This window comes from Drosophila hydei, unplaced genomic scaffold (assembly GCF_003285905.1).
Source record: "Drosophila hydei strain 15085-1641.00,03,60 unplaced genomic scaffold, DhydRS2 tig00008135-arrow-pilon, whole genome shotgun sequence".
NCBI lineage: Eukaryota > Metazoa > Arthropoda > Insecta > Diptera > Drosophilidae > Drosophila > Drosophila hydei.
The window spans coordinates 634,420-646,599 of record NW_022045844.1 but is presented as its reverse complement, the minus strand read 5'-3'; the positions used below and the strand labels follow the sequence as shown (position 1 = coordinate 646,599).

Sequence of the window (12,180 nt, the reverse complement as noted above, 5' to 3'; positions counted from 1 at the left end):
GCCGCCTATTGTTGGCGCAGAGCCACCAGCGCCACCGCCCGCACTAGCCGCAACGCCTGACTCGTTACTCGATGATGCACCACTGATGGACAAGCGTTCACGCAGAGTTATTCCCAAGCTGCTGACTGCTGTGACTGGCGTATTAACTGATCCAAGTGAGCTTCTATCCTGCGGTGCACCTCTACTTGCCGCACTAGCACCTCCACCGATACCGACACCTGAACCGGCTCCGACACCTACACCAGCACCTGCACTCGCTCCAACGCCATTAAATGTATCGCATTTCGCACTTGCCGCGTTGTCTCCGTACCCATTCACATCGCCAGCGAGAAGTGCTGCGCCGCCGCCGCTAGAATACTTACGCGTGTGCGCTCCTAGTTGACTCTGACTGAACTCGAGTATTGTGCTGGCGCTTCGATTACGCGCTCCTGCCGCATTGCCCACGCCCGCGCCCACGCCCCCACCGCCAGTTCTGGCTGGTGAACCCGCTGCCACCGCTGCCGCTGCCACTGCACCACCGCCGGGCGTTATTCCAACAGCGCTGCCACTGCGACTGCGTTGCACCTCCTCGACACTATCCAAACGTGAAAAAATTCTGGCCGCCGTTGTTGCCGTGTTGCTGCCCGCACTATGCACCGCCAGCCAACTATGAGCACTTCCGCTTCCGGTTCCAATGCCCCAAACAGCCAGCTGTGTTATAACTGAAGCTCAAGCTGCTGCCGCTAACGCTGATGTGCTGCAAATAAAGAGAGTGAAAAGGCAGAATATGCTTTTAATTGCAGTCACTTCACATGCCCCACGCACCAAGCAACAAGCACCACGCACCACGCACCGTTGGGCCACTGACGCGCGCTCAGCCATTAGCGCAGCTACTCGACAACCATTTCAAATACCCTGTTGCATTGGCAAGCAGTAGGGTATATTGTTAATTCGTTATGAATAGCTTAATATAAAAAAGAATTCAAAAATGGATAGCTTGCCGCTATAAACATTTTTAAATTCAATTCAAACGCTTACCAACACTCAAATGCAGTTGGGTATTAAGGACCCGCAGTTATCGATATTCTAATTACTTTCAATGATATCGATATTCGCTTTCTATTGAATTTAACTCACTGCCACTCACTTGGCGCAAGCAAAATTAGCTTTGATATTCCCTTTTATGTTCATGTTTGTTTTCAAATTGTGATTTTTTCCTTTAATATATTCCTGCTATATTTTATAGCCTACGTAACGGCTGTTTTGCAGCACTTCCCACTTTATTTTGCACTGGCAATTAATGCGCTTATTGCCGGTCTGACTTTTATCTTACATTCGTTTTCGTTTTTCATCTCATTCTTCCGCCAGCTTCACACAAAACTGCACAATTAAAAAGTTAAATGAGCTCCGAGCGCCATTCAAATTGAGTGTCAGACTGTGTCCGTGTATGTGAGTGAGTGTATACGTGTGTTGTTTGGTTCATAATTTTATGAAAATATGTTTAAGCTCATTATCTCTTTATTAATTGCTTTAAAAGTAAAAAATATACATATATTTGTTTACGTATTTAACGTATTTGCATTTCCATTTTCCAATTGGCCAAATTGAAATTAAATGCCATGCAATGTGTCAAAAGTCGCTCACTGTAAATACGTGAGGTAGTTGACTTTCTGCAGTCACTGTGCAAACACTCTGTGCTCTCTGTGCACACGTTTGTGTTTGCGCCGAGTAGTTGAGCATCAGAGCATCTGTCAGAGCGTCTGAGCTCCTATGATGGCCACAAATTGACTTGGGACGGAAGGACAAAGAGCAGAGAGCAGAGGGCAACATAGCCAAAATAAATTTCAGAGCGTACGTTAAACTATTTAGTACAAATACTTGGTGCTTTTCCTTTTCGCCATTGCGTCTCATTTGTACTTCATGGCTAAATAAATAAAATATGAGACAGCAGTCCGCTAAGAGAAGCGCCTAAAAGCATTCACAGGGGCTGACAGACGGACAACGAGGCAGAGAGTGGGAGAGACAAACGGCGGCTGCGAAGACAAGTTACTAGGTCAGCAGTTGAAGCTTAAAGCCGTAACCAATGAGCATAAGTTGAATTTGGCTTAAATATTTATAGGCCATAAGCGAGTGTTGAACTTCAAACGTTGAATCAATAAACCCACAACGTGTATTCACGTTGATTACATCTGCATAGGGTTTAGTTCAGTCGGCAAGCCGGAAAACCAATTGGGTTTTTACATAAAAGCCACGTAAATACCAACTAAGTCCTTAGAAATTTAAACTTTATTATTAATTTTACGATAACTTAGCTTCAAGCTAAATCAAAATGTGTATCAACTTTTATGAAGATAAATGCAAAGTGAGTGAGGTAGAGTAGGGGGATGCTAGAGAGTGAGAGATGTGGAGGGGTATGGATAAATTAACGGAGGGAATGGAAGAGAATCAGTGAGACAGATATTGAGAGAGGGAGAGAAAAAGATAAAGAGATGGAGATGGAAAGGAATGAGAGTGAGAGAGAGAGAAACGAAGAGAATGTGTGAAGTGTACTGTGAGAGGTAGATAGATCTTCTCTTGTACTTAGAGAAAATATAAAAAGAGAGACATTCATATAGAGAAAAAGAAAGACAACAAGACAGAGACAGCTAGAGAGACACAGGAAAGGAGAGAGAGAGAGAGGGAGTGAGAAAGATAGCAACTAAGAGAGAGATAGAGAGACAGCGAGAGTGAGAGAGAGATGGTAAGAGAAATAGAGCGAGGGAAAAAATATTCTATGAATCAAACCGATTCTGGTCTTTTGGCTGGCATTCCATTCATTCTATTCCATAACATTTTGTTATCAAAATATAAAACTCTTTTCTATATTAACATGAAGCCGTCTCCTTCAAAAATGTTTGATAGTGTGCAACGACCTTAATATTCTTATCCCAATTAAATAGTTTGAAAGGTCGGCTCAGCTGCTACAGCTTCTAATGTACTGCCCGCAATTCACCTTTAACACATACTGTAACGAGCTGGCAACAGTTGAAATGCAGCAAGAATAAAGCAAAGGTCATAGGGGAAAGCCAGGACTTCAAAACAAAACAAATTTCAAGAGTTTTTTTCTGCACTCGAATATATGTTAAAAATATATATATAAATTTGGCAGTAAAACTTTTTGGCAAATTTTCAACATGAATTCGAGCACAGACTGTCGTGTCCAATTAAAATTCATGAACTGAAAAAAGACCGAGGCTGATAAACAATGAAATTCGAGTCCTTTTTATTTTGGGGCAACGTGGAAAAGTGAAAAATTAACGCTCTCATTTCATGTTGAGCCACCGGAGATGGTCTTTAATCAGGGCAGAAAATGCTTACACAGGCCCACAGCTGCACGGCGTCATCATTATCATTATGATGATAAATGGCTAATGAATATCAATGCCGAAATTAGCGTAAATTCAAACTTAAATCTGAATTTGAATATTGCCAATGCGAACACGTAACAAATCGAAGCGGCTCAAAAGAGGAGAAAAGGCGAACACGAAATGCGAAATGCGAACAGCTACGGGCACGTAACCAAGGTGAGCCACAGAAGAGGACATACGCAGTGGGTCACTTTTATTGATTTACACACACACACACACACACAGTAGCAGCAGCAGCCCAAAATTAAATGATGAAAGCAAAATGTTAACAAAACTGAACGAACGAACGTGAAAGGCACAAAGCGCGAAAATTATTTTCGTTGTTATTGTGTGCGCTGGCATTGTTGCTATTGTGGTTGTTGTTGTTATATTTGACAATTTGGCATATATAAATACATGAGTACACACATTTACACACACTTACACACGCACAGACTGCCCTATATATATGCCTAATACTGTGTGTATCTAATGCTTTGTGAGTTTAATATTTTTAGCCCAAAGCCAAACGAAGATAGGCAGCAGCAAAGGCAACAACAATATGTGGCAAACGTTGCTTAGCGCTAACTGAAGACAAACACAAGCACGCACACACACACACGTCGGCAACACATGCACACACACAAAGCACACACAATCCAAAATAAACGTGGACTCTGACGAGCAACAGCGCACTGATGTCTCAATTAAAAAAAAAGTGATGGTCCTTTTAGACATACACGCACACATACACACACACAATGACACACACTCAACACAACCACACAAACCGTTAAAAAGAACAACTATACTAGTGCGAGGCAGTCTGCCACATATTTTGTTTGCTTTTGCCTCATTTATTGTGCGCCTTGGCAAAAAGGACAAAAGCAGCGCCTGATAAACGGTCGCCACTGTCAGTTGCGCGCTCTTCTTCTTGTATATAGCACACACACACAAAGGTACACAAGCCACACACTCCCACATACAAGAGCCAGTTGTGGAGATTATAGACATATGATATAGCTATAGCAACAGCCTTTGCCGTCCGTAGCCTAGGCTGTGAAAAATAAATTATTCTTGGCAAAACAGCTTTAAAAATTCCCTTGAATCAGCTCGAAAGCCGTATATTATTAAATAATATTTATTATACAAAGTATAAGCGATCCTCTATGCCAGTAGACATGTTTAGAGCTTTGATATCTCTCTTACATAATCATCTTAAGGCATATCTTAGCTTATTATTGGCTTTGTTATCTCAGCGTTGCTTCTTTTCTGTTTGGCTCTCTTCTCTTCCCTTTTGACTTTGCTCTTCTTTGTTTTCTCCTCTCATTGCTTTCTTCTGTATTCTCTCTTCCCTGTTGTCTCGACTCGCATCTCTGTTCAGGCTTCAGTCTTCACTCTTCTCTTTTACTCTGCACTCTGCACTCTTCACTGTTCAGTCTTCGCTCTTCTCTCTTCACTCTTCACTCTTCACTCTTCACTCTTCACTCTTCACTTTCACTCTTCACTCTGCACTCTTCACTCTGCACTCTTCACTCTTCACTCTTAAATCTTCTCTCTTCACTCTTCTCTCTTTTCTATAGAAAACAACTTGAATATGTTTATCTTACTCAAAGGTGCTTTAATGTTTGATTAAATCAGCTGAAAGCACATAAATAAATTTAGTCCCTAGTCAAAAGACGACACACACGCAGGCAAAAACCGAGAGAGGTCTCTGTGCACATATGTGACTTTCATATACGAGCATTTAATGACCGCAATAAGCAGTCATAAGCATAACAAATGCACAAATGGGGCAGAGCCAAGGAGCTTATTTCATTTGATTCTATGACCGAGAACTGTCATCGGGTATTACGTATACGCAGCATAGGTCAAAGCCGAGCTGCTGCATTGTTAAGTATCTCCACTCAAGAGCGATTCGCCCGAGTTACCCATTGTCAAATCGAGCTCAACGCATTGTCGTCTCTTTGCTTGCGGCTTGGGTAATATAATACAATTGATAAGGGTTCCACTTCGAACGCTTGTCAGCCATGAGCAGGCAGTTAGACATTTCAACATTTAGACAGTTGCGTCACATATCCCATACAAGCGCTGTCTGGTTAGTTAGGTAGCTATATCATAGCTAAGACAGCGACGCAACAGTGGCATAGCAAACCAACTCATTGTGACAGCGGCAAGTGCGCGTACATTTGCATATTATGCATACGCCACGTGAAACGTGCCACAACGCACATTGACGCGAAGTTGTGTGTGCGATGCGGGCGGCTCTTTATCTGTTGCTGACGTGGGTGGCTCGGGGCAAGCCTTTGACCTGACTGTGCCATTGCCGGCATTACGGCTGCTTAATTAAATCTTTTGCGTAATTTGTTTAGTTATTCCCCGTAGTATGCACTTGAAAATTGAATGGCATTCGCTTTGTGCACGCTATATATTTCTATATGTATATATCTATATATATATATATATATATATATGGGTGGGTGCGCGTTTGTGTGCTAAGTAAAACCTGCTCGAGCATTTACTCAAGTGTTGCAGACGAGCTGCCATAATTGAATTGCTTCTAACTGCAGGCGGCAAGCAGCAGCAGCAGCACCAGCACCAGCAGCGAACAGCCAGCAGCAACAATCGTGGCGGAATTATAGGCTCTGAATTATTTGTTGTTGTGCGCTAAATAATTGAAATTAGGCAGAACAAAGCGGAGCTTAAAACAAAGCTAATTACACAAGCACATGCAGCCAATTGTGGCGTAAACGCACGCAAAACTAATCCGAAACAAAACTAAAAAAGAACTCCTAGTTGACCATCTTAGCTTAAGTATTAGCCAACAGTTGGCTACGTATCTTGTTTATTGCTTGTTGCTCTTCCGCGTGCGTGGCCACAATCTGTTTAGCTGTAAGGCTTAATTGCCAGGCAATATGCGTCAGCTTCCATTCCGTACGCTTCAGTAGCTCACAGGCTGACGGGCTCAGTGGCTCAGTGTCTTAATATATTTGTTTGCTAGCGCCTGTGCCTGTGTAATCAGTTTTCAATAAGTGCTCCACTTCTTAGCTCAGCGCTCTGGGTATTTAGCAGCTTTAACAGCAACCCAATAACACAACACAAGTCACACCCCAACCCATCTCCACGCCCACGCCTATTGCGTTATCTGCTAAGGTGCGTTGTCATGCTTAAGTCGCTGCTGCTGCTGGTGCCGCTCTAGCTGTTGTTTTCCTGAATCCTCAAAGACTGTCATGCATAAAATTTAATTTAATTGGTTATTAGTGCACACGCTATATGAATTTCAATTTAGGCGAGCATATGGCGTAAATGATATTAATTATCGCAGCACTAAACGCATATTTACTTTTGCTTAAGCTACTAAAGTCAACACTTAAAATATAGCATACATTTCAGCATTTCTAAATAAACATAAGTAAAAAGAAAATGCATGTGTTTAGCTTTAATATATAATATGCATTTAATTGTAATTTAATTCTTTTTTTTTTTGGTATTTGTTATTAAGAGTTAAGCAAGTGTTGTAAAATCATTGTGAATGCTTCGATAGACATTTTGGTATACGATCGTATCCTCACTGTCCCTTACGAAAGTGTTGCTTAACTATCGTCAGCCGCCACTCTTAATGAGCTTAAATTTCTATCTTATCGATAGCTTCAAATTTAAGCAAATGTATTCAAAATGAATGCCTAAATATGCTTATGTACATTAAATATAAACCATTAAAGTGTGATATAAACAAAAGTTTTAGTTATTTCTGGCATTCAATTTCATTATAAATTATCATAATTTGAAAATCACATTTACTATGCCGCCTTGCGTCCACTCAAATTTAAACACTTTTTAAACCTTTTGTCCACGCAATTCAATGTGAACATTTGCTATCAAGCTAAAAATAAACTGATTTAATTAAATTTGCACCACAAATGATGCTGTCATATTTATAATTCATCAGAGTGGTCGCACTTTGCTTTGTGGTGCTTCCATTGAAATTTCGCTGTGAGAAACTCAATTTTATTTTATGCAGCGTCGAGAGACAGACAAAATCAACAAATGCAAATTACTGCAGTTGCCTAATTGAACATGCCAAAAATGTGGCAAATGGACTGTTGCTGCTGTTGATCTGTTGCTGTTGTTGTTACCGTTGCTGCGACAACCAGCCGTGCAGCGCGACATCGAGCGCGTGTCAGTCGCTAATTGCGCGCTGTTGCAAACGTGATGGATATTAATTTACTGCATTTGTAGGTGGCTAACGTATTGAAGGACTCTGGACAGTCAAACGAGATATAAAAAATTTGAATACTGGGTGTGTCCGTTGCGTGCAGCGCCAACATATGCATATTAAACAGGCTGTGCTCCGAAATACAAAACACACAAAAATATGTCATCAAATTTTCAATTATTAAGGAGCTACAGCGAATAGACAATGTATGTAACTGCCAAACGTACATATAGAGCAAAGTATTTAATGCGAAAATATTTATACAAATTAACTTGATTTCTTTGATATTTTATTATGCCAGGAGTCTAATGAGCTGCTGCCTGAAGCAACTCAAAGAGTTTCTGCTGCTTGTTGAAAAACATTTGGGGAGCGGAGTTCAAGCAAAAAATTTGAAGCATGACATGAAAACAACAACAACAGCCACAAGAACAAGAACAACAAAAGAGTTTGTCGTCTTGTTTGGGACTCAATTATATGCATAAATGTGCAATGCCATTAAGGCAGTAGAGCACACAACCGCATATGCCACAATAGCAGCACAGTTATTCACACACACACGCACGCAAAAAGCCAAGTTGATTGTGTTGTTGGCTGTAAGTTTTGCCTGCCCTCAAAATGACTTAATGCTTAATGCCATTTAGGGCAACAGAGGAAATTATTTTAAATTGCAGCCCCGGCGCGCCCCACACCTCGTTGGTTGTTGGCTTTTGTTGCCTTGGCAAAGGGAATTACAAATTATGCCCTGACACAGCTCACATTTTGTTCGACTAAAAATAAAATATAATTTAGCGACACTCCACATCAGCAGCCACTGGGAGACTTATTTAAAATCGCTTAAAAATTGGCAACATCTTCAAGTTTTCCAGGCATTATGTGCTACTCTCTCTCTCATTCCCTCACTAATTCTCTTTTCCATTCTTTTTCGTTTTATAACTTTTGATTCCGTGAGTGCTAAAGAAAGTTATAAGCACGAATTTGCATAAGTTTTGCGCAACAACAAAAAATGCATCTACAAAGTGCATAAAAAAATTAAAATAAGAAAAACTTTTTCCTTTTTTTTATATATATACATATATATTTTTTTTGTTCCGCTGCTGGCCAAACGAAGATAGTCGAGTGAGAAATGGGGTCAAGCGATTTTCCTACAATTTGTTTTCCTTTGTTATTATATTTATTGAGCAGCACTTGGAAAGTGCTTGGACTTTGTCAGCAGCAAATCAAGCAAGCCAGCAAGACAGAACTGCATTCAATTTAATTTAAAATAGATTGAAACTTTGTACTCAACTGGAAACACAATAAAAATGATTGCAAATTATTTCAATTATTTGCTAAACAATTCCGCAAATGTATTTACACTTCGAAAAACTATATTTGTTTGCATATCAGTGTTTTACGCCTGATTGGCAAATGATTTATTCATTCGCTCATAACATTCAAATATTGATAAGCTTCAATTGACTGAAGCCTTCTGTTCCTCAGTATTTCGTAGAACTCGTGTCAGAAAATTGTAATTAGTGGAAACATTTTCGGAAATCAGTCAATTTTAATGAAATTAAATCTCAGCTTGATTCAATTGCACAAATACAAATTAATTATTTAATATATTATATATATAGCTTAATGTTCATGGCTCACCTGCAACACTCGTCGTATACGTGATATTTGTGAGTTTAACAAAACCTTTTCAGCACACTGCAAAGTAATAAAAAACAGATATATAAAAAAATACGAAAACAATATGCAATAAATCACAAGCTGACAAATTATATTATTCGGCACATTTTTTTTTATTTTTTTGTTTAAATTTTGGTGGCAAAATCAATTTTTAGCACTTTATAAGAGGCACATGAAAAATGGATGGCACATTAATGCTTATGAGTTTTGCAGACGGCAAACAGGGCAAACATCTCGTCAACTGGCACGCTGAGTGAGTGTCTCTAAGTATCCATTGCTGCCATTATAATGGCCCACAAAGAAGGTAACAACAGCGACACTCTTACATTAATTAAACGCGTTTTTATATGCAGCTTACGCACACACACATGCATAGAAGATGCCAGCCATATGTAAGTATATGCGTGTGTGAGTGTGTGTGTGTGTCTATGTACCAGGTGTATACATCATACGTGCGTTTTATACCCCATATTAGTATACCTGTATGTTTTTGTTCGGAGTGTTCGGCGTGGTTTTTACTTTTTAGACGCGTTTAGAATGCTCGCACGTTCGCACGCAGTGAAGTCCCCAAACAGACTGAGTCGAGACTCGAGTCTAACACAGACGGAGACTCGCCGTGAATCGGAATCGGCGGCGTGCTCGACTCGACGGCGCGAAGCAACAGCTAGCCAAATGTCCCAAAATCGAGCATAAGAATACCCCAAACTGTTGCGCGAACAGGGGCCATTGCCATAGCCCAGGCCCGGCAGCAACTGTACTAAAAGCTTGCAATGCGCACGCGCTACGCAGGGGCAACATAAGGCACTGGGGCAATAGGGCCAAACAGCTGAGAAGCAACAGTTTGTTGTTTGGCGGGGCAAGGACAAGTTGGCCAAGCCAGTCAGCCCACCAGCCAGTCAGCCCAGCAGCCTGCCAGCCAGCCGGTTAGCCAGAACTGGGTCTCTCAGTCAATGTCACAAATACGTCGTGTCTCACACGCACACACACACACACATGCACATAGACAAGGGGGTCACGAAGACTGCGTGCGAGGCCTTGGGCCGACTGATGTGACTTCTACGCTTGTTGCTTCTTCTACAAGCTTCTAGTTCTACGCCTACTCCTGCTCCTGCTCCTGCTTAGGCTCCAAGAAATGGGCAATTTTGTCAAAGTGTTTGTCCTTGCCGTCGCTGTCTGCTGCAATTAGTATGCACAGCAACAACATTTACGGCATTTTATTTGTACATTAAGCGGCACAGGTGACCTGTAAGTCAACGTCAATGGCGGCGCCGTCGCCGACGTGATACTCATGCATCAATACGTATTTAATTAGTTTTTGCCAGACGAGGTCTTTTGCCTTGTCAGCGTTTCATTTTATTGTCTGCAGTGCTTCTTGAGCGCTAAACAGTCGATCGATAATGTATATCGATTAGTTTTCATAGCTTTTAGTTGGCCAACACTGAGGCGATTCCTGTTAGTTACTTTTAGACGTTGCCACCATGTCGAAATATATTTACCCAATCAGTGAGTGGCCAGAGTAATCAAATTAACGACAGCGAATAAGCTGCTTTAGAATATGAAAAATTAACAGTTTTTTATAGCTTGTTGATTTGCATTAATTTGCGTGCTTATCTGACCAGATCCAATTGCTTTTCTATCACCTCTAATTGTAGCTGACCCTCAATTTGTAAAGCTCAACTGAAGTGAAGTGTCGTGTCAGGTAACAGCTTCCCACGAACTCTTAACTAGCTCATGGTTTAATAGTAGCCGCCGTCAAGGATGAGCTAAAAATATAGTGAAGGCTAAACGCCGAGTCATATCTCAGGCGTCAAGCTCAACGGCAGCAGCAGCTCCAGCTGTAACTGAAGCGGCTTCCGTGTTGTTGCACTGTATCTGGTTTCTTTATAAATACGCCAGCAAAGTATGCAGCATAAAACGTTTCTGCCCCACAAGCGAAACGCATTTACGGAAAGAATAGGGAAAAAAGGTAACTGAGTTTTGCCTGCTGTGAGGACTTTATTATGTGAAGCATGCTCAGTCCGGAGTACAATTGCACAGCTGCAAGCGAATATGTTGAATATAAATAAATGCACTTAGCTTTTGTTTAAATTTATGCTTGCACTGCAAGTGGAAACCTGCATTAAAGCTGAAACACTTGCTTAAAATGTTTTCTCTTTCATATGTGTAGTGCACTCCATTTAACACCCTCTCATTTCAATGTGAAATTGAATATATATACGCGGATGATGATATGGTCTTCATGATATCTATTTATTTGTCGCCAGTGGCAATTTGGACTGTCCAAACAAGCGACAGCGGCAAATAAACATAAACAAATCACATTTCAAAATGCCATTTTATTGAGCGTAAAATAATATTTTCCCATTTTGGACCTTTAAGTGGCGCTCGTTTTGGCGTGTTTCATTTTTAGTGGCCACAGAATTGTTATGAATTTTTTATGCATTTCAAACAGAAATCAAAACCCGAAATGAAAGCGTTGAGTAAATATTATGTGTACATTCCATCAGCAACAGCAGCAGCAGCAACAACAGCAGCAACAGCAACGACAGCAAAAATCATTTCCGTTTCCGGTGCGCCTACTGAAGCCAGTCATGCCTGAAATTTTACAACAAAGTTTATGTGCTTGGCGCCCTCTCCGGCAGCAACTGGCCTTTATTCTACAATTTAATTGCAAATTGAGTCAGCAGCACTCGGCAACTGGGTAGCTAAACCAAAGATTTTCAGTTAGCATTAGCCAAAGCAAAACTTTGCCCAAATCAAACACAAAAACTTTGACTAGCTTGACATTGGCCAGTGTTTGCAGAGCTAAGTTAAAGTAAACATAGATATAGTAGTATATACTCTAGAATCCCTATAAGTAAAGTGCACTTAGGCACAATCTTTGATATTATTGCGTTTCATAATTATTCGAAAGCAAACTCAAAT

The 12,180-nt window shown here is 40.8% G+C and overlaps 1 long non-coding RNA gene across 1 annotated transcript; it reads right to left on the bottom strand.

Annotated features, from left to right (window-relative positions):
- Nucleotides 1-474: 474 nt before the first annotated feature.
- On the bottom strand, nt 475-9,755 carry LOC111598749. The gene is made up of 3 exons (XR_002751391.1): nt 9,736-9,755; nt 9,217-9,273; nt 475-736 (listed from the first exon to the last, which is right to left on the bottom strand). It is a non-coding gene; the product is annotated as an uncharacterized LOC111598749 (long non-coding RNA).
- Nucleotides 9,756-12,180: the final 2,425 nt, after the last annotated feature.